This window comes from Pinus tabuliformis, chromosome 5_2, assembly GCF_031772625.1.
Source record: "Pinus tabuliformis cultivar Carrire ecotype Pingquan chromosome 5_2, CPIR1, whole genome shotgun sequence".
NCBI lineage: Eukaryota > Viridiplantae > Streptophyta > Pinopsida > Pinales > Pinaceae > Pinus > Pinus tabuliformis.
In genome coordinates this window covers 634404485-634431883 of record NC_142306.1, presented here as the reverse complement: position 1 = coordinate 634431883, position 27399 = coordinate 634404485, and the positions used below count along the sequence as shown (strand labels likewise).

Genomic DNA, 27399 nt, shown 5'->3' with positions numbered 1-27399 from the left:
GATGGACCACCCAAGATCCAACACCCATTCATTTATACCATCAGAAATTGTGGAAGTCCTCTTACAAGGACCATCTGTACCAAATTTGTAATGGTTTCATGGTACCCATTTACTATTCTATTTATGACAAACCCATTTCCAGAATTTCCTATGAAGCTTCTTTTGACTTACCAGCCGTAGCAAGTTGGTTCGGGGAAGAGTATTTCACCTATATCAGAGTTTTTGGGAGTAAGGCTAGGCCACATGTCCTCCCTTTATATATATCCTAGACAAGCTGTTAGCCCGGGAAATCTGCTACCAGATTATGGCCGAGAGTGTCACACAAACTCTCAAAGAAGAGAAGAAGAAAGGTTGGCCCTCTTTTCCTTTAAGAATTGGGGTTTTTACTCTGCTTAATTACAAGCATGCAGAAAAAGAAGCGACAAAACTCCAAACTTTATCCCTGGCAACTATCCCAAGCAGACTCTATGATCCAAAGCAAACTGCCTACATTTCCCTAGAACAAGCAAAATTAACAAAAGTTGATCATCAAGAGGATATGTTTGATGACCTGTTCGTAGGTGCCGAGACAATAAGCCAAGCCAAACAGCTTGCAATAATGAAATACAATGATGAGGCGTTGACAGAGTTTAATAAACTTAGGGAGCAGAGGTTGCAAACTCTACCCCTAGAGTTATTATCCACAACCCCAGCGTCTTCCTCAAGCGAGCCTGGTCGGCAACAGATACATTCACCTCTTGTTACAACTAAAGAACAGGATAAACAACAGGAGGAAAGACAGAAGAAGCTGCAGGCTGAGAAGCAAAGAAAAGAGCAAGCAGAGAGGCAGAGAAAGATGCAGATAGAAAGGCAGCAAAAGGCACAGAAGGAAGAAGAGCAGAGGAAGAAGAAGGAAGAAGAGAAGCTAAAGAAAGAACTAGCAGATAGGCAGAAAAAGGAATTGGAGGAGCAGCAGCGAAAAGCACTTGAAGAACAGCAGAAGTTAGAACAAGAAAAAGAACGGAGCAAAACCCATACAGAACAACATAAGCAAACCTCCATCGATCCTGAATTGATTAAACAATGGAACCAATTCGATTCCATTATTAGTGGTAAAGAAGGCTCCAAAGACACAGACGCCTCTAAAACAAGCAATGCACCCGATACCACTTCTTCTCAGGTTCTTGGAGGAACCAACAGCCCACCCATTTCACAGGATGTCGAGATAATCAATAAGGACCCTTCCGATCAAATTGTTCTCCAGGTGGAAGAAATTCCTCCCCTGGATATTTTTTACAGCCCAAAGCATAGAGTCGTTATTAAGCGCTCTAAGAAAAGACGAAGGCTTGATCAACCTTCTATCTTGCCTGAGCAAACAGTCACGGGCAATATGGTCTGGAAGGAGGATTTGGATCCCTCCGATGATCTAACAAAACTGTCTCAATTCGCGGGAGCTTATTCTGCAGAAACTATCGACGAAGCATCGGAGGTAAGTCTTCTGTTGAAGACTAAAGATCATGAAATATATGCATTACAGGCAGAGGTAATTGAAGCGAAAAACAAAGCAGCACAGGTGGAAGAGCAGTTGCTGGCTCAACAATAGGAAAACAATTTGTTAATCCAGCAACTGCAAATTGAAAGACAAAGGATAAACCAAAGTGAAACGCAGAAGGCAAAAGAATTGTCGGAGGCATTGTCATAGTTGAAAGCATCAAATGAGCTGATGATGAAATCGAAAGATGAGCGAATAGCTCAACTATCAACACAGCTCGAAGGTATCAAGAGCACACAGAATGTGAAAAATTTCAGAGCAGAGGCAACTCAAATAAATGGTGCATTACTGTCTCAGATTATACTTCTATGTCAACTACTTGCTAAGGCTGAGCCATTATGCGAAATATCTACAACAGTGTGTGAGCAAATAGAGAAGGCCAGAAATGAGCTAGATCAGGCCGAAGATGCCATATCCGAATATGTTGAGTGGCAAGACACTGAAGAAGGGAAAGCGGCGAATTTGTCCCGAATCCATGAAACGTACAAGGACATACTCTTCACGGAATGGAATACTCAGGTAATGAAAGCAGAAAGGGTGGCTTCCAGGTGTAAAATAATTGCCAGCAATATGATCGACCTAGTCAATGATACACTTTATTTGGCAAACATGATCTCCAAGTGCACACCTGGAAGCATAACAACAGCGGATATGCTTGAACAAGCAAGTTATCATGGCTTGGAGGAACAGAGGAAGTTAATTACCGGAGTAAATACTTTAACCTCTGAAGCATATTGGCTCTTTCTAGTCAAGCCACATACTCAAAGACCTGCTCTCAAGTGTTTAACAGATGCCCTCGGATGCCTGATCCCCGACATTCAAGATGCTACATATGACGCCCAGCTAACTTCGCGTCTCAACACTCCACCAGAAATAGAGCCAATGCTGGCGATATGTCAGCTAAGGAGTAAAGGCAAAGAACCCACCGAATGAAGCATTGCCGCCAACTGCCAGATCGCCAAGAAAGATGGAAAAAAACATTTATTGATGCCAATTTAATAGCTTTTCAGTTGTTTAGATATTTAGATTACTATAGTATTTATAGACGCTTTCATTGTTTTGGAAAGGGTCGTAAAATTTTGTAATAGACTTAAAGGCTGAAGTTTGCACTATTGTGCTTCAGTCTATATTTTTTTTGTGAAATTCGACCAACGGTTCTTAATTTTGATTAGAAGGTTGTTTTACACAATTGCGCACGACTGTCTGTTGTTTGGAATGCTTTTCTGATTTGAAGGAAGGACTGCGACATAGTGATTAATATACTGGATTGATCGAGCAGCTTACATGGTACTATTATCTGTATCTGTGTTCTCTCTTATTATATGAATTACTGTGTTATTATCTTTGCTATTGTTGAATGTATGTATGCGATATAACAACGAATCTTCATTTCGTTTCACTATTGAATGTTTTGATGATTTGTTATCTCTTTCACCCATGCATGTATCAATGATATGAATGATTAAGTGTAGTAATTCGCTCTAATCGCTCTGCATAACTAATTATGCAGAGCAATTTTAAATGGTTTAAACATCTATGCTTAAAGTGTTAGAGTCATCTATATGCCTGCCTTAAAGCACAGATCATCAAACGCTACGCTTTACCAAGTGATAAGTCCCAGGATTAAATTATAGTTATTACATTTCGCTTATAGTTTAGCTGTCCGTTTATTACCATCTTATGTCATAAGTCATTCATCCATCCCGTTTACTTATAATTTTTGGAAACTGGTCCCATTATCCCCAGTCGGAACCACTATTCCAAACGGAAAAGGAGCTGCACTAAGGTCCGGACCGGGTGGTTTCCCCAATGTTGTTGCAACGATTTTCGGGGCATCAACAAGCTCTAAAAAATATACACAAGAAACTAAATTCCATCCTATTTTTGTACCTTCTTATGAAATTTCAATCTGATGCTCAGAGAGAAAGTTATGACGATTTTCCCCAGGTCACCTGTTTGGAATGTAATTCAGGAGTCTGCAAAAAGACAAACTTCCTCAGATCATATCTCCGCAAATATAGCGCGAAAAGCTCTAAAATTCAGACCCAAGGTTCAGTGTGATTTCGTCTCAAATGGGTTTGTTTTTTGCCTCTAATACGTTGCAGAAAAAAAAATTATAGCGAAAATTCCCAATGACCTATTTGGAGTAGCGAAACCCTAGAATCCAAAGGCTCTAATACCAAATGTTATGAAACCAGCTCACAAAAAGATAGAAAAGATAGATCAATGCCTTAGAATTCAGCCTCTTCAAGGGGGAAACCTCCTTTACATTACACAAATGAATGATTCCTTGATGATTCAAATGACAAAACCTCCTTTCTAGATATAGGAGTCTAAGGAGTCACAATATAACCCAGCTGACCTAACAATAATAATATAAAGGCACAAAAATAACAATAGAGGGACTCTATGGGGCACAGTAATAACAATATGGGGACAATAGGGGCACAACAATATTAATAAGGAATACAAATACAATAGTAATGGGGTAATCACTAGTATTATAGGAACCTAACACACAGGGACCACATGCGGACATATGCAATCATTTGTAAATTCATGGGATTATGGCCCACTGAAAAATCTTTACAGACATGGATTAAATACCACTGGAAACCAAAAGGAAGCATAGACCTACATCTTGGGTCAAAGGGATTCTTTACTGTGGTCTTTACAAATATTGAAGATAAAGACAGAGTGTTTGAAGGAGGGCCCTACTTCTATGCAGCAGCAGGCCTCTATATGCGGCCATGGATTATGAATTTTGTCCCAGAGTGTGAGACTTTTACTTCGGTCTCGGTCTGGGTAAGACTCTACTCTCTACCTCTTGATTACTGGCAAACAGAATCATTATCTGCCATAGGAAATAAATTAGGGCATTTTGTCAAAGCTTCTGAGGCCACCAGAAGGGGAAAATACACTTCCTTTGCAAGAATATGTGTGGAGATGGATCTCTCTGGAGCTCTACCGGATGAGGTAATCTTGGAATTTTTTGATGAATAATGGGTGCAAATAGTAGATTATGAACATATTCCATTTAGATTCCACAGATGCCATGAGCATGGGCACCTATTCAAAGACTGCCCTCTTAGTAAAATAGAGAACAAGAGTAAGGCTAACACAATGAAAGATACTGAAAGCTTTCGCAAAGTGGTACACAGAGGAAAAGGGGGCAAAAGGGGGCCAAAGAAACATCAAGCAGCAGGGCAACAGGCTAGTGAAAGCAAGTTCCAAGTACTCGAAGAAGAAGAATCGATACCAAAAGTAGATCAGGCAATGGGAGGAAGTCCAGTGGAGAAGGAGAAAGAAGACGACCGTGAACAAACATAGGATATTAATAAATAGAAAGACACTATGATGAGAAATGTAGAACTAGAAATGGACCAGGAAATGACCCAGAGTGAGATGGAAATGGAGGACCACGAACTACAGGAGATTCTTGATAGAGAACACCTAGATCTGGAAGGGTTCTTGAAACAGGGAACCATGGGAGGGGTAGACTCGTTACCTCAAGAAGATTTCAATAGAGTACAACAGCTGTTCATATGGAAAACTTAGGCTAAAGGGCTGGAGAGGCAAAGAAACAATGAAAGGCAGGGTAACAAAGGTGTGAAAACTATGAAAACCACACCAGGATTAGCACCTAGAAACCCAGGAAAGAAAAGAGGCAAGAAAAAACAAAACGAGCTATTGATGGAATGTGGAAAGCTGATGATAGATTCAGGTAAGATGAAAGACCTAACTAGCTACTCCTTTACAAATCTTTAATAATGAAGTTCACATCTTGGAATATCAGGGGTCTAGGTAGTAAAAGAAAACAAAGATTACTTAGTAATAGAATGAAACAAGCAGCTTCGGATATGATCTTCATCCAGGAAACTAAATGTTCCATTCAAAAAATAAAAGAAATACATAGCAAATGGCTCAATCGATTTGAGTTTCTAGAAGTCAAAGCAGAGAATACAACAGGAGGCATACTCACTCTTTGGAACCCCCAAAAGATTGGCATAATAGATGCTGAGGCATCTAGGAATTATTTATCAGTGGTTATTCAGCCAGTGGGAGATAGTGAGACCTATCTGGTCATGAATGTTTATGGCCCTCAAAGAATGGATGATAAACTCAGGTTTCTAGATTCTCTTGTGGATCTCAGAGACAGACATGCAGGAATACCATGGATCATGGGGGGGGGGGGGGGGGACTTCAACATGATCAAATCACAATAATGAATTGTAGATTTATGTGGTTCGGTTTTTTAGAATTTACACTCAGAGAAAAAAGGGGGAACTAGAACTCTAAGCAAAGACTCTTTAGCATTTCAAACTTTTATAGACAGTTTGAAGTTAGCTGACATTGATATGAGTAATGGTCTCTTTACTTAGAACAATAAAAGAGGAGGAGAGTCTCAAGTAGCATCAAAGTTAGACAGATTCATAATCTCACAGGCCCTTATGCTCATTGACAAGGAAATGATAGCTAAATTTCTCCCCTTTGGAGGCTCAAATCACTGGTCGGTTCAACTAGAGGTTCAGGGCATTGGTACCCCTAGGAATAAACCTTTTAGATTTGAGAACATCTTGGTCACCCACCCAGATTTCATTAGCAACATTGCAAATTGGTGGTCGGAAGATTTGCATATTCAGGGTACAAGAATGTTCCTTCTACACAAAAGACTAAAGCACATCAAGCTCAGGCTCAAAGAATGGAACAAGAATGAATTTGGCAATATTTTTGAAGAAAACAAATCTATTGAAGATAAAATGCAGGAACTCAACCAAGCCCTTATCACGAATGGGTTTGGTAAAGTCAGAAGTGATCAAGTCACCAAACATCATCAAGACTGGGAGAATTTATGTAAACAAGAGGAAATTTTTTGGAGACAAAAATCTAGAGTTCAATGGCTAAAAGGAGAGCGAAACACTATATTTTTCCATAGATCCACCATGGCAAACAGAGCTCATAATAGGATCTCTTCGATCAAGGACGAGGGAGGGAATCTTCTTAATTCCCATGAGGAAATAGAAGCTGTGTTAGTTCAGCACTTTCGAGGTATAGCAAAGGAAACCATTTCAGATAGAGGGCATTTCATTAGGGACTTAACAAGATAGATACCTAGGCTAGTGTCTAGAGAGGATAATTTCAACCTTAATAAGCCAGTGACTAAAGAGGAAGTTAGAGAGGTCCTCAAAGAAATGCAAAATGGTAAAGCGCCAGGCCCTGATGGTTTCAATGTGGATTTCTTTAAAGCTTGCTGGAATATTGTTAAACAGGACATTCTGAATGTAGTGGAAGATTCCAGGATGAACAGAACTATTTTGAAGGTGCTCAATACCTCCTTCATCTCCCTGATCCCTAAACAGGACAATGCTCAAACTCCAGACAGGTTTAGACCCATAGCTTTGTGCAATGTGGTATACAAGATAATATCCAAGGTTGTGGCCAATAGACTCAAACCTCTTCTTCCCACACTAGTTTCTGTGGAAAAATCTGGTTATGTGGAAGGCAGACAAATTCTCAATAACATCATTCAAGCACATGAGGTGGTGCACTCATTGACTAGCAATAGGAAGGCTGGAATGATCATGCAATTGGACCTAGCCAAAGCTTATGATAAGTTGAATTGGACCTATATCAGGAAGGTTCTTATTGCTTTTGGGTTTAATCATAACTAGGTTATATGGGTCATGGCCCTAGTAACTTCTTCCAACTTTTCAATATTGGTTAATGGTTCTCCCTCCGAGACTTTTATTCCTTCAAGAGGCCTCAGGCAGGGAGACCTACTCTCTCCCTTTCTCTTCATCCTCATGATGGAAGGACTTGGTCGGTCTATCAAGCATGCAAAATAAGTTGGTAAGATTAAGGGTCTCCAACTTTCTAAGAATGGACAGGCCTTGACTCATCAACAATTTGTTGATGATACCATGCTACAGGGAATCCCCACATTCAAAGAATCTCTTGCGTATAAACAAATCCTGAGTGACTTTTCCATGGCTACAGGTATGGAAGTTAATCTCTCCAAATCTAAGATTTTTTTCTTTAATACCAATATTTTTATTCAGAGGAATATCTCTAGAATTCTAGGCTTTCAAAGGGATGTCCTCCCCTCAAAATATTTGGGAGTTCCTCTAACTGCTAAACCTTTGCACAAGAGCATTTGGGAGCCAGTGATTAATAAAATGCATGATAAAATCAGGAAATGGACTATTAGAGCTTTAAACTTGGTTGGTAGGTTGGTGCTTACAAAGGTTGTTCTTCAATCAATCCCAATCTTCATGCTATCAGCACTCCCAACACCAAAGGGAGCCTTGCAACAATTCATAACCATCCAAAGAGATTTTCTTTTGGGTAAGGGGGAGGAAAGAAGGAAATGGGCCTTGATAGCCTGGGAAAAAATCTGCGAACCCAAAAATGATGGGGGTCTTGGTTTGGATGATCCAGAGATTCTAAGCAAGGTTTTAGGGGAAAAATTATGGTGGCAGTGGGTAAAAGACCCAAAGGTTCAGTGGGCTAGTATCTGGAAAGAAAAATATGGAAACACTTGGAAAAACAATGATCACATAAGGATTTTTGGAAGTATAAAGGGCTCACACATCTGGAATAAGGCCTGGGAGAACAGAGGCCTTGTACAAAACAACAGCTTCTGGGAAATCAGAGAGGGAGATCTAGCTTTATTTTGGGAGGATAAATGGTAGCAAGAACCTATACTATTAAAAGAGGACTTTCTAGACCTCAAGAAAGAGACAAACACCAAAGGGTTATCTAAAGTAAAATATTTTTGGGATCAAACCAACAGTATAGGAAAATGGGAACGTGGAGGAATATTGAGTACAGGGATGACAGCCCCTTGAAAGAAAAAGCATAGGCACTTATGTAAATGTTGGAACAAAGGAAGATTTTAGTGATGGGGGGCATGACCAACTTAGATGGGGCAACAATAATGAGGGTACCTTTAATCCTAAGGAGGCAAAACGCATTCCCCTTGAGCTGGATTCCCATGTTCCGGATAGGATTTGGCAGAACCTATGGAGGCATCAAGGTTGGATGAAGATTAAACTATTCATGTGGCTGGTTCATCATAAGAAAATTTTGACTTGGGATAACATTAAGAAGAGGGGTGTTCTGGGGCCTTCCAGATGCCAGCTCTGTGAAGCCCAAGAGGAAACAATGGAGCACCTTCTCAATAGTTGCATTTTCACCTCCAAGTTGTGGGATACTTTTGCCACCATTTTCCAACAAACCGACAAGGACAAAGGGAGTATTATCAATACCCTAAACAATTGGAGATGAAACTTTTCTGATTATGAAATTCTTGGCTCAGCTTGGGCTCTTACACCAAGCTTCATTATATGGAATGTCTGGAAAGAAAGGAACAATAGAATCTTCAAAAATGAAAAGAGTCCCTCCCAACGCCTTTTTGAGTAGATCTTAAAACAGCTTAAGGAGACAGTTGGCACTACAGTGCGAAATCCCCCTAAGAATCCACCTTCAGAAGCTGAAATGTGGATTCTCCGTCAGCTGGGTATGCAGGGGCTTATTCCTCAGGGCCTGGATAGGAAGGTAATGAAAATGGATACTGAGCAGGATTTTTGGCATCCTCCCCCTCAGGGTTTTTTGAAATACAACATTGATGGGGCTTCAAAAGGCAACCCGGGTACTGCTAGCTTTGGAGGGGCGTTAAGGGATGAAGATGGAAGTATTATTTTCATCTTCCATTTCCATTTAGGAAGAGCCACTAACAATATGGCAGAATTAATGGCTCTGGAGCAATGTTTAGATTTCCTGGAGCAGGATAACTGCCAAAATGTGATTGTCGAAGTTGATTCTGAGTTAATCATTAACTCGATCAAAAGAATAAGTTGTGGCACGGTGCTGGAAAAAGTCTCAAAACATTGGAGGCTGATCCAGGTCTTTCAACGGATTCAGCTTCACCTCCAGTGCCTTCGTACAGTAAGTTTTAACCATGTGCGAAGAACAGCCAATAAATTGGCGGATATTCTGGCCAATCAAGGAGTGATCTGTTCTGAAAGTAGGGTCGTGATGGGTTGGTAAGAGATGCCTTAGGATAGATTAAAGGCGCATTGTCACGACAAGGCAGATGAAGACAGGATGGTGTTTCGAAATAGAGCCATGGAGGCGGGGTCTAGATGACTTGGATTCATTATGAATTGCTGTTTTTTTCACAGACTGGTCTTTTGTGGGATGCAGGCCATTGTCGGCCTCTGCAACCCTGGTAAGTACAAACACAGAGGCTCCAGGTGGAAGCTGCTCGACAGAATCTATTTATCTGAGGTTTGGCCGGATGGATAGAGTATCATCTTACAATGCTTCAAGTACAGGAGTAGAGGGGAGGGTGCAAGGGGCCAGAATCCTGGCTTTCTCGGCGGCCTTAACACCCCCGATTTTCTTTCTATGGACGTAAAACCACTCTCGTGGTGGTATATGGTTCATCGCAGGCCTTTCAAGCGGGAAGCATTTTTTCCGAAATGGAAGCGATTCCACTTATCAAGCTACACATGGCCAAGGGGAAGGATTAATTACCGCCCTCATTATGTGCTATTGTTCGGTGCTATAGACCCGTGCGATATGATCCTCGGCCATCGAATTAAGCAAGGCAAATCTATGGTCAGGAACGATTGAGCATGTAGGTGGGTCCAGGTCGTTAAATGTTGTGCTGCTACACACTGCAAAATCTTCCACTGCCATTGGATCAGGCGTGGAAATTTGACGGTTGAGATTAAGGATGCAAGTCTGGATGAGGAATATATTCCGTGCTCGTTTCGTTTCATGGTGGGAATCGATGATTCTCGCACGTTCTACAAGTTCATGGGATAATCCCCTTTTGGACCCAAAATCCTTTTAGATTGGTTCCTTTTTCCTCTTAAGGTCTGATTCTAAATTTAAAGTGTGTACTTGTTGTCGGCCCGAGTTGAATCTCATTCGTAGGTTTTATGTGGCAAAATCATACGGCCTCAGCATGGTCTATCTTTTGAGGGGGCCTGAGCTGAATAGTTTTTCCTTGGTCCACAGTTCCTCATGGAATAGTGTATTCTATGTAATTTCTTTTCCGATTTAATGAATTAGAAGGTACGACTCTTGCTTCAGCAAAAAAAAATAAGGTATAAGGTCACAGGTTGCATGTGAGGAAGAATTAAAGGAAAATAATGGAAAATGAAGAAAATAGAGGCCTCATTAATAAAAAGGCTTTTGAAGATCACTTGGTCACCTTTTCTCAGTTAAATTTTAGAGCTCTCTTATTATTCACTCTCTCTCTCTTACTCTTGGTCACTTGGCACTCTAGATTTGGATCAAGAAAGGAAAAGCAAGGAAAGCGAAAGGAAGGAAAGAAAGGATCAAGGAAAGGAGATAAGGATCAAGCAACTTCAACAGGAATACTTGCAAGTGACCTTTTTCATATGTGATTTCCTAGCTGGTTTAGACATGCATGGATTTTCATGTTGGTGTATGGTTCTCTTGTTATCTGTGTCATGGTTTTGTCAGGTTCTGAAAGTGATTTTCAACCTAGCCTTTCCTCTTTCCGGATTCCATGTTATGTTGGCATTTTTATCTCAGTTTTAAGCTTTGGTTTTCCATATGGATTGTGTAATCGGGAAGTGGTCTCTCATTTCATTCCCAAAGGCCTACGAATCACTTGACTATTTTTGGTGGGATACATGGTAAATCCTGAGGGAAAAGCCTCCATTTAGGACCTAGTGATCCATGTTTGGATTGTGGTAAAGACTGAGAGATTGGTTTCATTTTATGGCCTACTGATCTGGGATAAGATTGATGTAAGTTCTAAGAGACAAGGGGATGAAAAGTTTCTCAATGCTAGTGATGGATTCCAGATGAAATTCCAAGTTTGGTTCAGTTGTGATTGGAGCATCGGTTTTGGTGTGATCATAGTTTGATGAGGGTGGAGATGGTTTAACCTCTCGATTCCCTTGGTTTTTCATGGATGGGTTGTGTTATGAGATCCCACATTCGTGCTTGCAATATGGCATGGTGTTGCCTGGCTGAAAGAAATATTTGGTTCGGCCATGTATACGGTCCAGTGGTACGTGGAAGTCCCAAACCTAGTCAGACTTGAGTATAATTAATAAAATCTAAGTTCTCTTACATTTTCACTAGTTTATATGTGAATTTAATGGCTATCACATCTCTGATATTTATATGGTTTTATGAGGGGAATAAGCATGGTTAAATAACTGGTTCATATCATGGTTATTTCATGCATTTACCTGTAATTGTTAAATGGATGGGTGCAAGATCTGATTGATGATATAATAGCTCAATGGAAAAGGAGGTGATCCTTCTGGTTATGTTTCATAAGTTATTTTAGTCATTTATGCTCTACCTTGTATCCTAGACCTATAGGTTGCATTGATGCCAAGTGTTTGACAGAATGTTAGTCCTGTTTAGGGATGCTCAAGCCTAGTCCTGAGGTTGATTTTTTATCTGTTTATATTTCATCACGTCTTTGATTGATTTTGAAGGTTATAACAAATTCTGGGCATAGGTTGGGACTGTGGGCTAGAAAAGTGGCTCAAATATTGGGGACGCTAGCACAGGTCTACTGGAAAAAGTCCAAGGACACTGGCCGTTATAGACATTTTTGTGCCTTACAGCATGAAGCATGAAATGTCAATAATCTAAGGGATCCAAAGTCCCTAAACATGTTGTTCCTACCCCTAGAGGAACAAGGCCAAGTAACCACAGCAATCCAAATAAGTTCTCCACTGAAAATTACTCAAAAACAAGGGAATTCTGGATCATGTCAACTGCTACACTGGCTACCTGCACTGAATGTCAACTGCTACACTGGCTACCTGCGCTGAATGTCAACTCCAACACTAGCTACCTGCGCTGAACGAGTTTGGACATGTGGCAGACTCATTCCTCAAGGTGTCAGAGCCCAGGAAGCTTCCAAAGTGACACTTGGATCAAGGAATTCGACTGGTGATGAGTAAGAGGGTCTAGATCTCCAAGTGGAAGCAAGAACCTCCAAGTGGACTCAAGAACTGAAGAATAACTGAAGTGGGAGAGGACACTAGTCAGCTTCATGCCAGCCTCAAGCTGACTCATCCTTTCTCCAAAACTCCTATATATAGAGCTCTCTCATGAGGTCTATGGAGGCTGGAATCTTGTGACTGTAAGGAAGTGTTGTTGGTTTGAGTATAGAACTATAGGGTGATTGCTTTGAAGGAGGTGAAGAGGAGATTTCTTTCTGCTGGGAGGTGTTGCTGGATTGGGCCTCTTATGGTTGTAACACTCTCAGAACATTACTTCTTCCATTAATAAAGCATTTGAGGTTCTTCTATATGCATGTGTCTCCATGGCGTATTGATACTTGTATATTTGATTTATTCTAATCCTTGAATCAATTATGAATGTATGCTTCTTGTAGTTTCCCTCTCTTGTCATTTTGCAGGATCTTGGTGTAGCTGGGCCAGTAAAAGAGCAAGGAGCTGGGAGCAAACAGCAAAGAGGGAAGATTGGATCAATCATTAGTGGAAGATAACGGTTAGTGGATCTCTTTCCCCCCTCTCTTACATCTCATAAAGAAGTAATCTCGAATAGCTTTGCTTTGATTGTTGCTGAGGTACTATCACCCTTAGAGTGGTATAGGGTCATTCTGTATTGGATACTTTACCCAACAACAAATTTGCGACTCCACTGGGGATCGAACCCAGAATCTCTCCTAGAGAACAACCATATGGGATTTTACAACAAAGTTCAGGTCAAACTGGAATTACATCCAGCGGTTGGGTACCAATACTGCCTCGACAACCAGGGGTTGTATAGTCAATGCAACCAGTACACCCTGTGTCGGATATTCCCACCACACCTGCTATGGTGAATGTGTCGCTAGTACAAGCGCTACCTGTTGTATGTCAACCCCAAGTTTCTCAGGTTGCAATACAAAAGCCTCTTGTCTCAACGACTCAATCACAATCTCAGGGTAGTGCCTCCTTATCTGGAGCGACTCAGGCTCAAACAAGTACTGTGACTCCTCATCTTGGTCAATCATCCAGTATTGGTCAACAGCAAATGGTCCAACAACTAGAGCTGGTTCAATCTCAACAACCGCCGTTCCAACAATCATATCAAGGACCTGAGCAACAAGTCTTTGTAAGTAATGGGCAACCATGCTATAATGGTTATGCCCATCAACCTTGTCAAAGTTGCCAGCATTATGCTGGTCTGCAAAGACCCATTGCTCAGGCGATACCATCTTATCCTGGATATGCTTCGCCTAACCTGAACCAACAGTTTCCCTTTGCAGCATCTCTAGAATTACCAGATCTAAACCGGCTGACGAATAATCCAATTGCTTATGCTCCTTGGTGGCCAGCAATTCCGCATAAAATTCCGTCAGATATTCCTAAATTTAATGGAAATCCGGGTGAAGATCCGTCGAATCATGTGATGACATTCCATCTATGGTGTTCATCGAACACCCTGAATGATGATTCGATAAGACTTCGCCTCTTTCAGAGGACGTTAACGGGTCCAGTGGCAAAATGGTACATTGAATTGCCTAGAGCTTCGTTCGACAACTTCACTACCTTAGCCACAACCTTTTTAACCCATTTTCAATTACCGATAAGGTATGAAATGGGAACAGAACTCCTTACCAACTTCAAACAGACGACTGCCACCCACATATCTGATCATATACATGAGTGGCGTCGTCGTCGTAGGATGGTGAAAACATATGTTCCCGATCAGCTGTTAGCTGAATGGTTTATAAAGTCGTTACTTCCTGCTATAACGGAAGATGTGGCCAAGGGGGGAGTTGTAACAGAGGAGCAAGTTATCGCTCGTGCACAGTATTTGGACTTAGTTTATACTCAGTCCGGCATGCTCTACGACAAAATACCCGACGCTCCTAGACCGGAATTTTCAATTCCTCCTCCTCCTAAATCAAACAATGACTCTCACGTCGGCGATGGCGTGATTGGCAAGCACAAAATTTATAGTCAAAATGAAAATGAAGAACTTATTACCTCAGAAGTAAACGCCATGTCGACCGACAAGGGCAAACAACTGAAGCAACCAGGGGGCAAGAAGAAAAAGAAAGGGAGAAAAAGGAAAACCCCAGCAAGGTGTCATATATGGGATGAGGATCATTGGACGAAAGATTGTCCACATATAGCTGAAGTTAAGAAACTCTTTAAGAGTTCAAAAACCCCAGCAGTATTGACTGATCCGTTTCCTAATCCAGGTCAAAATCTGGTTGCTAATCAAAATGCTTCCCGATCCCAAGTGCTTATGTTGTCTACCTCAAAGCAACAGAATGATGCTTTGACAAGGAATAAAGATTACGGGAATCCACAGCGGTCGAATAACAAGGCTGATGAACAACCTAGTAGTTCGACGACAACTTTGACCAAAGTTGTGCCACCCATCGTTCTTGAACAGATGATAAAGTCGCCAAAGGGAGTAGTACCCAAATTGACACTTAATCCTCGTGCAAAAATAGCACAGAATTATAATATAATAGAGGACCTGGCTCAATCGTCGTCCGCTATGTCGACACTCGAGGTACCGCAAAATTACCCCTCCCAAGAGCAAGCTTTATTATCAGCAATAGGTGCCATTGGCCCAATGGATTCCAATCTCGTGGCCTTTGATCATAAAGGATATGACCCTCAGTTACCAGCTCAACTAGCTTTCCTTATTCAAGTGAAAGCCCTCAACAAAACTGTTCATCGGACAATTATTGATGAGGGGGCATCTACATGTCTTATGTCGATGAGTTGCTGGAAAAATTTAGGCTCACCACCCTTGTCGAAATCGTTGACGATGTTAAAAGCATTTGATGGACAATCATACACTCCATACGGGATTTAAGTAACTTGCAAGTTGAGCTGGGGGGCAAAACAGTAGAAGTTGATGTTGAAGTAATCGACGGAAACCTCGATTACAACATCCTACTGGGAAGGCCCTAGATATATGCCATGGCCGCAGTTGTGTCGACCTACCTCCGGAAGATTGCATTTCCCTTTCAAGGAGGAATTACAGTCGTCGACCAACAAACTTTCCTCCCCGATAGTTCACAAGTTGCAGGAAGCATTCCAATGATCCATGGAAGCAATCATTCGCTTCAAAATATTTGAGTAGGCCTCCTAAAAGACCCTGCCTTAATGGGTACTTTTGCCCTACCGCCTGCAAGTAATCTGATGCAAGTGGCCACAGTGGAAACCTACAATATGAAATCTTCTATATCTAATGGATATAAAAATACTGTAAATAGAAATATTGTAAATACAGTGGGCTCCGAGGACGGCTCTTATCTCGTGTCAACCTCGTTAAAAAATGAAACAAGGAGTCATGAGGATAGTTCATTTACTATGTCAACCTCATTAAAAAATGAAAACAATCCCCTTTCCAAATCTCAAAGGTAAACCTTCATTCCAACCACCAAGTTGAATGCAATGAAGCTTGGGGGGCATGCACCTCGATTTGCATTGTTATACTGGGGGCATGCAAACATTCGAGCAGTTTTAGCATAAAGTTCATGCTTGTTAAAAAATAAACGCAAGATCCGAGCAGTTTTAGCACATAGTTCATGCTCGTTAAAAAATAAACATAAGATTGAGCAAGGTTTTGGCGCATTCAAGCTCGTTAAAAAATGAACCTATCCCGGTAAATAACCACTGTGATCGTAAATTTATCAGCCATAAAAAGCCATTGGTCGTGTTTTGCACCTGCCACCTCCACTTTCATTTGGCCGATCGTTCACCTCCATATGATTGTTTACCCATTTTGAGGAACAACTGCGAAGAGTGATTTCACCTAGCCATCCTTGTGACACTGCCGTTATTGGAAAATTCCAACCTGTACCTGGAATCTGCTGCTATCCCTGTTTATCACTCGTTCCTCAAAAGAGGAGTCTTCTTTAAGCTCTTTTCAACTGACTCGTAAAATATGAAAAGTTTGCCGAGTTTTGGCCCTCCAGCTCATTAAAAGGACTGGAAGAGCTATCCCTCCTCTAGATTTTAATCTTTTTGGACCTGAGGGATTATTGCACAAAAAGGTCGAACGCTTGTTTTATTCGGCTCGTTAAAGTTATCGAAAACTCATCCCTTTTGTATTGTTTTATACTTTTTCGGACTTAAGGGATTAGATGACGAAAAAGGAATTTTGGAGTTAACTTTATGTACCTTTTCAGACTCTCTAAAAATGAAAAGGACCGAGTTTTCCTTGTCGTTAGACTCGTTAAAATGATTAAATAGCGACAAACTTGTCTTTAGATGAGAACGAGTTTCCCTATCGCTAGGCTCGTTAAAACATAGCGATGGGCTTGCCCGAAGGGTAGGTTATAGAACAAGCATATGTTATCCTCCTCAAGCTTGACAAAAATAAAGAGGTACTGGTCAGAAATGATTGGGGAAAAATTGGGAGAACCTCAAAGCTTTAATGGTAGCAAGTCGCTCTTGAACATGACACTTTTTCTCCGCATCGCATCGGGTTGGGTTGTTTCATTCACCGGTCTCATCACCATGGTCTCGCCAAACCATCCACATTTGGGGTAATGCTACCGATCCATCGCATCAGTGTCGTTATATGTTCAAGAGATGTTGTTCAGAAAGAGTCAACCGTGTCCCATCCACTGCCATACATTATCCTTCATCCATTCATGACCGCCACCCTGAATCATATGTCACAGATTGTTTTCACCTCTGCTAAAATCATTAGCTCCGTTCCGTGTCACTGATGTGGGATTCATTAAGGCCCTCCTTTGACGGATCACTTCTTGTCGACTTCAGCTCATTATCCAAGAAGTTGATCTGGGAACAACCCCTTCAGTACTTTGAAGCTTGCATGCCTCAATGGCAAGTTTCTCACTTCCGGCGACAGGTATACATCAATGACCTTCGACCAGAAGATTTTGCGTGGTGTTCGACACCAAGTCCTTTATTCACACCACGTGAATTGTACTGCAGTACCTTGAGGGTCATTATCATTATCGGTGATTCCTCTCGCGCTTGTTAACGGTTTACATCATTGACAGATAATCAAGCGATGTCTTTCCATGTTCGACTTCAACGCAATTCTCACATGGATCGACTTGTACTTAGAGTGAAGATCGAACGAGTTTGAAGACCCCGGATCTAGTTTCATCCATCCGGGCTGCGATATATATTCAGGAAATATAAAGAAATTTGACATGTACATCATTGCAGCAGATGATCATCCTACTCAAAGGATGATAATTTTCACCAAAATTATCAGTCTACCATCAGACAATCGTCTGTCCTATGTACCAAAATGAATTTGTAAAGCTAAGCATGGGAATGCCCGCCTCAGCTAGATCATGAAAGCAGAATGAAAAATAATGTATTGTATTGTATTTTATTACAGGTCACCTCTCAACGATTGAATGAACTTCGGATCCTCCCGATAAAGCATTTCACCTGATAAACGACCTCATACTTTAGGGGGCAACTGTTATAGACATTTTTGTGCCTTACAGCATGAAGCATGAAATGTCAATAATCTAAGGGATCCAAAGTCCCTAAACATGTTGTTCCTACCCCTAGAGGAACAAGGCCAAGTAACCACAGCAATCCAAATAAGTTCTCCACTGAAAATTACTCAAAAACAAGGCAATTCTGGATCATGTCAACTACTACACTGGCTACCTGCACTGAATGTCAACTGCTACACTGGCTACCTGCGCTGAATGTCAACTCCAACACTAGCTACCTGCACTGAACGAGTTTGGACATGTGGCAGAATCATTCCTCAAGGTGTCAGAGCCCAGGAAGCTTCCAAAGTGACACTTGGATCAAGGAATTCGACTGGTGATGAGTAAGAGGGTCTAGATCTCCAAGTGGAAGCAAGAACCTCCAAGTGGACTCAAGAGCTGAAGAATAACTGAAGTGGGAGAGGACACTAGTCAGCTTCATGCCAGCCTCAAGCTGACTCATCCTTTCTCCAAAACTCCTATATATAGAGCTCTCTCATGAGGTCTATGGAGGCTGGAATCTTGTGACTGTAAGGAAGTGTTGTTGGTTTGAGTATAGAACTATTGGGTGATTGCTTTGAAGGAGGTGAAGAGGAGATTTCTTTCTGCTGGGAGGTGTTGTTGGATTGGGCCTCTTATGGTTGTAACACTCTCAGAACTTTACTTCTTCCATTAATAAAGCATTTGAGGTTCTTCTATATGCATGTGTCTCCATGGCGTATTGATACTTGTATATTTGATTTATTCTAATCCTTGAATCAATTATGAATGTATGCTTCTTGTAGTTTCCCTCTCTTGTCATTTTGCTGGATCTTGGTGTAGCTGGGCCAGTAAAAGAGCAAGGAGTTGGGAGCAAACAGCAAAGAGGGAAGATTGGATCAATCATTAGCGGAAGATAACGGTTAGTGGATCTCTTTCCCCCCTCTCTTACATCTCATAAAGAAGTAATCCCGAATAGCTTTGCTTTGATTGTTGCTGAGGTAATATCACCCTTAGAGTGGGATAGGGTCATTCCGTATTGGATACTTTTCCCAACAACACTGGCACACATGCCTATCAAAGTGACTTTGGCTTCTGGTTGTTGTCTTTCATATAGGCTGAGAGAAACCAACAGTTAAATTTCTTAAATCATCCATGGGCCTCAGGGACAAGATGTATGAGTTTCTAACATGTCTCTTGAGGGTGGTGTCGCTAATGTGGATGGGTTTATTTGATATGTTCTATCAGTTCCATTTCCTTAAGGTCACTAAGGAAGTTGAATACCTTATAGTAGCCTCTCTCGTCGCATGTTTAACCCGGATGGACAGTTTCTTGGGTGGACGTGGGTTGGGGGGGGGGGGGGTGTTACACATATTTCATGGCATTGTACATGAAAGTCTTCATTATTTTTATGGGAGACTTTACCAGATTCATATTGCTATGGGAAAAAGGGACAAGAAGGATCTATGAAGTCTTTTATTGTTTGGGTTTGTCATAAGAAGGAGTATGAGAAAAGCCCCTTTATTTTTGTGTGGCCAATGTGAGTTTGACCAATAGGGTCCCTAATGGTTTTCACATACCCTAAATATTTTTCTCTTTACAATTTAATAGATTGGAATTTTCCTGCCTGCATGGATATGGTGGATCCAAGGTCGATGGAGCTCCATTGAGACTGATTCAAAGTGGATTAGGCAACAAATATTATTAATATAAGTTTTCATGAATCAATGGGGTTTTTGTAATACCCACTTCTAATGGATAGATTTTCATTCTCTCCTGGCTAACGTATGGGTGTTGCCATTAATTTTAAAACTATAAAATATTACAAAGGTCATTGAATTAATCCTCCCTAGATCAAAATACCTCTGAATGAGAAATTGGATCCAGAGAATAATTTCCAGATTTTTGTTAAAAACCTAAGTGGAAAATCAATCCTCATATGGTTCAGGGTTCAAATCTATTGGAATATTTTAAGAAGATCATTCAAAATAACCTAGGTATACTAGTGTTTTTACAAAGCTTGATTTTTTATTGAAAATTACTACAAGAGGCCATATAGTTGAAATATCATGGCGTAAAGAGTAACTCCACCATGTATTAAATATGTGACTGAGTGGTAGGGTTCCAAGTATCAAAATATCTAATGGAACAATCTCATTCAAGGATGTAGAGAAAGGAAAATATGCCTCTCCTATATTTTGGATCCAAAATTTGCCAAGACCTTATATAGTTAAACAAGTGGAAAAGCATCAGTAATGGATGTTAAACCCTCATAGGAAAAATCTCTTTTTACTTATCTAAAATATAAGGAATTAATATGTAGGTTTAATGGCTTCTTGGCAAGGTTGGAAGACTTATATCAATGGGTATTTTCTTCTTAAACACCCAACCGCGATCTCTACTTATGTTCCAAGGGTTTCTTCATAGTTCAATTTGCACACAAAAATATATTGAGAATGTCATAAATGAGAAGCCATGGTTATGAGGTAGAGATGGGATTTGTATTACATCACAATATCCAGAATTTGCTGCTACAATCTCCCTCCCTTAAACATAGTCCTAATATCCATGTTTTCCAACTAAATCCATCAAGTTTCCTAGTCTAGAAGAAATACTTAGGTTTATTCATTGATGGATGAGAAGGGATCAATTAATCATTTTATTATTATTATGTATATTAAATGTTTTATTTAATTGGTTGTTTTTGGCATTATCATGTATTTTATTTTTTGTAGAAAGGATCTGGTTTAAATATATAAGAGGATGTAGGAGCATCCCACTTCCAAGTCAAAATCCATTTTGACTAGAACTAGGGGTTTCCATTTACCAAGGGAGTTGGTTCCCTAATTGAGTGTAATGATATTTAATTGTATGTTTTCATGAGAAATGTACATAAGTGATGAGAATGAGGAATATTGTAACTATATCTCTCTTTTAGAAGAAAAATCTCGAGAATATTTGAGAGAGTTAGAGAGAAATGAGGGAAGTTATATTGTTGAAATATTTATGGATCTAGGAATCCTAGAATAGGGGTTTAGGTGAGGATTTTGTGGATCTGAACTAGAATATAGTTTAGAATCCTTATGTATAAATATGTAGCTAAAATAGGATTATGTAGAGGGGTGTGTGTGAGAAAGAGATAGTGTCGAGAGTAAATTTCAGGGAAAGTAAGGCCACAAGGCCGAAAGGGATTTTATTGTAAACCTCATTGAGAGGGCCTTTTGTAAATATTACGTTTGCACTTTAATAGAGTTTAATCAGTTTAAGTAAATCATGTTATTGTATGAGATGATTCTTGTGATTTTTTTATTAGATGCATTGCAGGTATGACCAAATCTCATGAGGGATCAACACACACACACACACACACACAAAGATATATATATATATATATATATATATATATGTATATACATATGCTAATTGTTCCAGTATCAAAGTAGTGCAGAGGAAGCATGGATATTGCATAGGATCGTAGGATTCAATACGTTTGAAGTGATATAAATTTTTTATAATGGGAGTGAGGTTGTTCATCATTGGTCAACTCTATGATCAATGATCATGAGTTAACTAGAATCAGCAAGTAAGAGTAATATTGACTAATGAATTTATTATAGTTGTACAATATAGGCATAAGAGAGGGCACACTAGAAGCGTATAAGATGTGTAAGAATGCAAAAATATAGTAGAGGAAGTAGATAGAGAAATGATAATAGAGGAATACATAAAGGAGCCACAGAGGAGCTAGAAGCTACAAAACCAAGTTAGAGGTGGAGTCGAACGTAGAGGAGCCCAACACTTAGTCAATTTTCGTTTTTCGGCGAAATTCATTAATTAACAAAACTCGGGACTATCAATTGATGAAACGCATAACTTATATTACTAGAGATAAGAATTCTTGTGAGGTTTATGAATTTATATTTTTATAAATCGTTGAGCATTAGGGATTCAACTGCTGATGGAAACTGTAGGAGACAAGCAAATTTCCCCTTAACCTGAAATATCAAACTTGAAAGCGAATTAAATTGAATGTTGGGAGCGCAAGTGGGAACAAAAAGTGAAGTTTCATTACAAGTGGTTGACAGGTGGATAAGTGGGCCAGCTAGAAGGATAACAAGCGTAGAGGTTTTCAAAGCTTTAAGTCTTAAGGCCAATGGGTTCCATACCCAGAAGCCGAGAGGTCCAGAAGTCCAGAACCTATTTTAATTGTGTTGGGTATGAAAGGGACTTGACCAGGATGATGGAGCATAAGGTTATAATGAAAGGTTCAAAGGCAGTGAAAGAGGAGAAAATATCAGGCTAGAGTGTTGGGAATTGATAACATCATCAGTCTCATCATATTGAGGTTGTGGCATTATCTTGGCTCTGGTGGCTGTTAGATAAAGGAAAAGGTCTTAGATAAACGTATGTGCACCTATTTAAAAATCTAAGGGCTGAGGCTATGAGACTTGGATATATAGGAAGGGTTGATACCCTTCAGCTCCTCCCACTATTATCTAAATCCTTCAACTGTAATTTATATAAAGGGTTTTGTAAATCCCATAAAGCGATGGTGAGTAGGGATTGAAGGAGTCTCCTTCACAGAGTAGTTGGAAACTATGGGTTTTTAAAGAAGGCAGAAAATTGGGCTTGCATCATAAAACTAAAGTCATAAAATAAATTTTATATTATAAAGTTTGAATTTTTTTTATTTGATATTTAATATATAAAAAAAAAATTAAAAAAAAAATTATTAGGACATTATTAATTTAATTGAATTATATTTTAAAATAAAATCATTATAATATGAAAAAAGAGAAAATTTAAAATGTTGTAATATTAAAAATAAAAATAAAATATATTTTTTAACAATATTTGCATCGAGAGGCACTCTTGAAAAAAATATGGTATAATTGTTGTAATGTAATGTAAACATTTTGACTTAGTCAAATTACATTAAAAAATAAAAATAAAAAATATATAAATGTTGTAAAATATAAATTATTTGTGTTTGTACTTGATATTTTTTAGTGTTGTAATCAACTTATGAGAATTTGCATGATTCACATGTGTTTTCATATTAAATGAGCACAAATATTGTATGGTGTTTTTTTAATATAGTCATAAAATCATACTAATTCATTTATGTAGATTAATAATGAACACAAAGAAAATGAGTATACAATGACTAAATTAGTTGTTTATATTGATTACTAATGAAAGCAAATGAAATGAAATGAAATACACTACTAAATTAGTCATTTATAGAATGATATGAAACAAAAAAAAAATTAGATAAATGGCTATTGGAAATGATAAATTTGTGAATATGAAAGGTGACTACAATTTGCATATAAACAACTATTAGTGGCTAATTTACAATATTTTATCTCACGTCCAACATTTTGGTCATATTTATTTGGTCACTAATTAACAAATGATGACATAAATTTGCATGTAAAGGACTCTTAGTGGCTAATTTCTAGTATCTTCTCTCACAACTAACATTTTGGTCATATTTCTTTGGTCATTAATTGGTTTCATTGGGTAATCACGTAGTAATATATTTGGTTGTGTTTTTTTTCCATTAAAAGTGGCAATGAGTGACTAAATCAGTGCTGGGTGTGGAGCTTGATTATCTTCTTTATTCAGATGTATCGTCCCATTGGACCCCATTTAGTAATGGAGCGGAAACACTGCCTGTTTTTCACCGCTAGGGGGGGTGATGATGATTTTTATGACCCCCCTAGTGGGGGTTCATGAGTAGTATCCCGGAAGCTAAAAATAGATGTAAATTTGCCTTGTAAAATATTGTAATTTCATCGTCAATGTGGATCGTTCATTAGGTAGATGATCTAACGGTAGAAGTTATGTTTAATTTAGGGTTTTTTCCCTAGAAGGAAACCCCTTACTACATATGAGGGAATTGCATTGTGTCTGAATATATGTGTATTCTGAGAGAGAAAGAGAGAGGAGACTTTGTGAGAGCGAAGAGGAAATTACAGTTGATCGGTTGTAGGTTGTATCTCTTCATTTTGCTAGATAATATAAAAGGAAGGATTGGTTGTTTCTCTATGAACGTAGCCCATATTAGGTGAACCACTTATATCAGTGTCTCTCTCTTGTCTTATGCATTTTCTGTGTTTGTGTTTCTGTAATATTTTATGTGTTCTATTACTCTGTAATATATCATTTTTTAGCAATCAATGACTAATTCAATGCCCAAATTCACGACTAAATATACTAGTAGACGTTAAAATTGAGACATCCAATTAGCAATTAAGTCGAATATGGCTAAATTGGTCACAAGGATAAGATACTATAAATCAGGCCCTAATGGTCACATGACCAAACATAATAATTTATATGTGATTTTTATTAGTTTTTTTAGTCACTAATTTCTATTTTTCTACTAGCAATTGAAATTGTCCATGAACACAATTCTAGTTATTCAAGGCATCTTAGATTTACTACTAATTGTTTATGATAAAACACCAAGAAAATAAATTGTTATAAATTCCTAGAGTTGAAAATCCTATTGATATAAATAGTAACAAACATAAGCATCACCTAACTTCTTCATTGATTACTCACTAAATTAATAAGAAAAAATAATCTACTAGCATAAAAAATTGAGAAAAAATAATAATGGGTGTGAGGGTGAATTAAGAATAAGTACCTGAGGTTGTTGCGGAAAATAATGGGTGCCCAATGGATGCACACAAATATTGAATAGGAAGAAAAAGAAGATGACCTATAGATGGGTATTTATAGTATTAAACTGAGATAATTCATGTGAATGGTGGCATGTTTTACTAACATTGACAAATGCACTAAGAAAAGTATATAACTCAATACTTCAATGACATTGTGGTGGCACACTCCTACTATGGATTTAATTATGAGTGTGAACACATATTGACATCAATGGTTATTTCTACACTTCTCTTAGCATACCCAATGCCTCAAAAATTCAAACATTAACTAAGGGAGATAATACCCAATAAGGAAATATATTTTTAGAGATAAATTACTAATATGTTGTGATAACAAACAAAATATTATCCAACCTTTATCCTACAATTTTCTAGTAACTTATGATCGACCATTACTTTTACTAGAACACAAGTAATGATTCAATTTAATCAAGAATTCAGAGTAGTTGAACAAGATAGCTCAAATCCTCTCTTCCTATAGACTGACAAAAATATTCCAAACTAGAAATCCAAGGCCTCGCCAATGAAAGCACAAGGTATGACCAATATGGGCCTATTTTATAATTGTTTTGATGCCATTAACATCACTTCTTCCAAGGATCATTGTAGGTAAATTTACATAATGGAAATAATTGAACCAAACATGATGAACATACCAAAAATCCAATCTATATGCATGTCATCCAACCCATTGGGCCTTCCCTGTGAATTACCTTTTCAAAATATTCTAGATATATCTTTTACCTTCCCTCTTCAACCCTTATAGACCCACGTCAACTAGGGAAATAGGAATTCATAACATCACCCTTATATAGAAGAGAAATTTTGTAGTGAATATGAAGGATAAAGGGCCATTAACATGGCTTAACTATGATGATAGTAACAACAACCTTGAGCAAATTACCCTCGATGAGATATCACTAATCTTCTCTACGTGTTGTGTATAACCTGATTCCCTCGGTTGTCTTAAAATATTTCCGAAAATATTATTTGACCCTAACCAAAATGAATATGAACGAAGGCATGAATGACACCATAGGAAAGAACCATTACATATACAATTACATCAGAAAAAATTAGGAACCTTATGGTGGTGGTTGTTTATCCCAAGGAATTCATTTGAAAATATTGTCACAAATAACTAGGATCAAAAGATCCTGTATATTAGATATGATGAGCATTTTGACCCTTATAAATCGATAGTATAAATCCACTCCACCTTCCCCCCCTTACAAAAAGAATCATTGATATTAAGCTACACATGTAGTATGTCACATAACTTATAGCTTAATGCATGCTCAGAGTTTGTCACAACTAGAAGTTAATTAATCAGTGGATCTATGTTATTTAGTTTAATTAGTTTAGGATAAAATGTTACACAACATATTAATATGTAGTTTTTTATATTTCCCATGGCCTAACATGCGGTAAAACCCAACATTTGTCAATATTCTTTCAAGGTTCTAGTTTTGGAGTACTAGAGAAGGGATTAATTATCAATCAAACACCATGTTCTACGTTCAAGTGTAATCATAAAATCATTAGAGATTATTTTAATGCATTTTCCTATATTGGGAGATCAGGAAGAGTTGAGCAACTTGTTGGTTAGATCTCCTTCATTGAATTGTTGTTGTTAACCTGGCGACATCCATGGTTTCACAAATTTTATGGATCCATGGTGATCTAAGTTGCCATGAGTTAATGGTTTTTTCCATCTTATCACATTAATCAATTAGATTGTAAGCTTACGACCATGGTTGTGCACACTGATCCAAGTGGATCTTCAAAAAGTACGAGTGGCATGGTAAAAGGCTCAAAAATTCAAAGTGGCAAAATTTGGATAAACCTAGAATCAGATCGAAGTGCTTGTCATCCTAATTCTAGCGATGCCAATGACACTCAAATCCAAGTTCATATGAAGAAGTTAGAGCAAGTTAAATTTTATGTTTTACTTGTACATGTGGCAAGAGGAGATGACGTGGCAGATACTCTTAGCGAATGGGGAAGCGCCAAGTGGTAGGCTGCCACTGGTTCTAGATATTGCAGATCGAAGAAGGAAGAGGTGGCGACTTAAATAAAATCAGCCTAAGAAAGCCTTCGTTGCGATGCGATATATCACAATCGCAGAATTATGTTGATATTTGAGATTTGCGATATCTCAATCGTGTTTCAAAAAGGGGATGCAGTTGCATGTTGTACTACTTTTGGTTTCTGCCGATTACGATTTGCAATATGGACTCCCGAAACCAATATATTATATCTCATGATTAATAGTTCATCGGGTCTGTGGTTATCACAAGGTGCCTGATGTATGGGCTTTTAGTGTGTTCACCGATTGGAAACACCGATGGGAAAAATGCCAATAGTAAAATGTCGTCGGGTTAAATGCATGGTTAATATTTTTTCCATATTTATAAGGTTTTTTACCACATATTATGTGGAACCCGAGACCCTCTATATTAAAGAAAACTAACCCACCTGCTAAACTTGTCGTTCATTTAGAACTGCCCGGGAATTGAGAGATTTATCCCCATCATATATAAAGGACTATTTGATTCTGCATTAGAGAAAGGGAGAGGATTAGCAGAATAGTTCATAAAACATCATGAACAATATTAACCTGACCTAGGAGCATGTGAGGACCTCAACTTGAGCAGGAGAGAGATTCTGAGAGGGTGTAGAAAGCCCAATTATCCAAGTTGGGTGTTCAGATAGGCATT

General features: G+C 38.8%; 1 pseudogene; it reads left to right on the top strand.

The window, feature by feature from the left end:
• The first annotated feature begins 4654 nt into the window (after window positions 1-4654).
• LOC149160642 (putative leucine-rich repeat receptor-like protein kinase IMK3) overlaps window positions 4655-27399 on the top strand; it is a 54702-nt pseudogene continuing 31957 nt past the window's right edge.